The sequence below is a fragment of the Tupaia chinensis genome, unplaced genomic scaffold (assembly GCF_000334495.1).
Source record: "Tupaia chinensis unplaced genomic scaffold, TupChi_1.0 Scaffold142790_1, whole genome shotgun sequence".
NCBI lineage: Eukaryota > Metazoa > Chordata > Mammalia > Scandentia > Tupaiidae > Tupaia > Tupaia belangeri.
In genome coordinates, this window is record NW_006202636.1 from 163,209 (window position 1) to 166,817 (window position 3,609).

Here is a 3,609-nt window from a genome sequence, read left to right on the forward strand (position 1 = left end):
AATCCAAGTAAAACTCAAGTTTAAAGCACTAGATATATAATGCATCCTTTTTAGTTAATAATTAATGTTGTATTAGATTATGAACTCTTTGAGAACAGCTATGCATAATGTTTTTCTCTACAGTTTCGTAAACACACTTGCATATATCTTGTGTTCACATTTAGTGTTTGATTTTGTTTTTGAACGTTGAATCTAAGTTCCTGAAATGCTATTTGCATATCCACTGTAAAACTAAATCTGTTTTGCAATGTGAAGTAAACTGAATTATACACCAATTCCTTGAAACCTGATAATCTCATTAATATACCATGAAGTTCTCTCAAGCAGCATATTCCGTTAAGTGGACTATTTCCTCATGTAAGATATTTTATATCTAGTTTCCCAGAATGGGAGACTGTATTAGAGATTAAACTCAATCTATTCATTTTAAAAATGAGAATAATAGAGGTTGAAGTTCATAAAATTACACATAGATAATTAAGAACTTGTACTCTTTTTTCTTTGGAGAGGTTTTTGCTATACGGCGCATGCGCTTACCAGAGAGACAGAAAGACAGAAAGCAAGAAATCACCTCCCCAGGGGGGATGGCCACTCTGCAATCCCTTCTCCTCCATCCTCCTCTTGGGATCTTAGGCATGCACACACACACTTGGAGTGAATTTAATCACCAGCTCTGGGACTCAAACCGCCGTTGACTACATGGGAGCTCAGTGACATAGCCATTACACTAACTGCTGGTCCCAAGAACTTGCACTCTTAAATTAGATAGACCACAAGGCAACCATGACAATTTCTTAGTAGTTTTAAGTAAGCCATATATATTTCTAAGATTATTTCCTAACTGTAAACTGTGGATAAACCTCTTAACTTGGATAAGTATTGTAAGAAAAAATGCAAATCTAATTCACAGTGAAACTACACTTAACCATTCAGACAGAATGGCTATGATCAAAAAAATAAAGAATGACAAGTGCTGGTGAAGTTGTGGTGACAAGGGAAACTCCTACACTGTTGTTGGGAAGGTAAATTAGTACAGCCACTATGGAATACAACACAGAGATTTCTCAAAACCTGTAATTAAAACTACCATATGACCCTGTAATCCCACTCCTTGGCAATTACCCAAAGGGTAGAGAAACAGAAAGACCATTACACGTCCATGTTTATTGCAACCTTACTCACAAATGCAAAGACATGGAATCAACCTAAATGCAAAAAACAAAAAACAGATGACCCGATTGAAAAGCAATGTGGCACTTACACACTGTAGAATACTCAACCATAAATAAAAATAAGACTGTCATTTGACACAAAATGGATGAATATAGATTTAATGCTAAGTGAAAAGAGTCAAACCATGGAAGGCAAACCTTGTATATCCTTGTGTTAAACTGTTCTGGCCTAAAATGGCCCCTGTACTCTCAGATTTGGATCCCTCTGGATAAGCTGAAATTGCACCCACTAGGCTGTTTCTTTTAATATACTTTCAAGCTGGTTACTAAGTTATAACCAATCATGCTAGTAACATTTCAGTGGATCACAGAAAGCCCATATTTTAGGCTGTTTGTACAGCCTACCTTCCACCTGTAACCAATGATCTCTTTACCTCACTCCCTCACTTATGTTTTTGTATGACACTCTCCTTTTATCATGTCACATGTCACTTTTCCAATTCTGCCCACATGTATTCCCTGTAAACCACCCTACTTGCCGTAGTCTTTCAGAAGCCATCTTCCAGGAGGAAGCCAATTTAACTCACCTGCCCTTTATTTAAATAAATTCTGTTAGGAAGCTGGCAGGTGGCCCGGTGGTGAAAGGTGCTGGATTCCCACATGACTGACTGTGGTTAAATTCCTGGACCTTGTGGCTTGCTTTCTCACTTCTCTCTCTCTCTCTCTTACTCTTTTTCACTCACTCACTCTGTCCCTCTCTAGTCAAATTAAAAAATAAATATGTAAATAAATAAAGTTAAATAAAAGAATTCTTTAAAAAAATTGTTAAAAATTTTGGTTTGTCTAAATTTGTTTTTAACACTTGCTAAATATATAATGAATGCACTCTATGGAAGAAATTGAAAGACTAGAAGATATAGTAATAGAGATGGTAAGTGTAGATAATAGAGGGGGGTGGTTAATAAGAGGTGGGAAGGCTAGAGGAAAAACATTTACCAGACATAAGGATGTAAATTTCTCTGCTGAAAGTTATAAATATGGTAATATCTTTAATTTACAGGAATGACATGCATGTTTGGAAAAAAGCATTGCATGTTATAAAGATGCACAATGATTAAATGGAAATAAGAAATCATAAAATAAAAAAATGTAGCAAAACCCAGAAGGCAAAAATAATTTCTGTAAAGCAGTTAACATGTGGTTGGTACATAATAAAAATTTTTTGGAGAGAGAGATGTTTGCTATAGGGTACATGCGGCTACCAGAGAGAGACAGAGAGAGACAGAAAGCAAAAAAATCACTCCTCAGTTGGGATGGTCACACTGCAATCCCTTCTCCTCCACTATCTTTTTGGGATTTTAGGAATGCATGCACATGCACCTGGCATGAGTTTCAAGCTGCCAGGTCCAGGACTCGAACTGTGATCAACTACATGCGAGTCCAACAATGTAACTATTATGTTATCTGTTGGTCTCCAAAATAAATATTTAAAAAGAACTAGTCATTATTTTTACAAACCAATACCATTATGTGCCAGAATAAGAATTATAATTTTAATTTCTGGACTTCTAGAGAGAGGTGAGTTTGTCAGTGTCTCTTTTGCAGTGGGTCCTTACTCTGAGCCTCTAAGCCAAGAGCATAGCACAGAGATGGTTGTGGAGCTCCTCAAAACTCTTGGTGATATAGCTTTGCTCCTCCTACCTGACAAGAAGCAAAGAAAAGCTTCATCTTTCCATCTTGTTTTATTGTGAACCAAGAACGTCATCACAGCTTAGAAACATGACATGAGAACATATTTTGTGTACTGGATCTCCAATGTGCATGCTGAGTTGGGTCAGAAGACTAAGAGGAATAACTCTTCACCTGAAGTCTTCTTAAGAGTCAGAGTCTTTTGTTGACCTGCACCAAACTGGCTTACTTCCTGATCTGTGGCTAACAAGCTCTGCCAGTTAAGATCTCTGTCAGATCAGTCCATTTGCCACCCCAGATGGGAAGAGATCCCACTGGAAAAGATAAGGCTTACAGCTATGCAGTTGTCCTCGGAGTGTGGAATTACCTTTGACCTCTTATCTTTATGACTCCATGTGGTCAAAGGTTTTACATTAGACTCTAGCAGAGAATGGGGTGTGCTTTTCACCCTGACTTTTCTTACAAACTTCAACATGAACTTAAAGGTATGCTTAACTTACCTCAAACACATAAGATAGCGTGCACATAAAGCACACTAACACATTCCTGTAACAGGTGACATGGTGAAGGGGACTGTATTGATGGAAAGAGGAAGTAGCAATCTGGGTTCATTGGCATCAGGGCAGGGAAAATACTCATCATTTTGGCTTGAGAGAATAGACTTTATAGAGGAGATGATAGGGTGGTAAAGGAGAAACTGAAAGAGACGCAAACATTAATTGGCTATTCTTTTTTTTTTTTTTTTTTG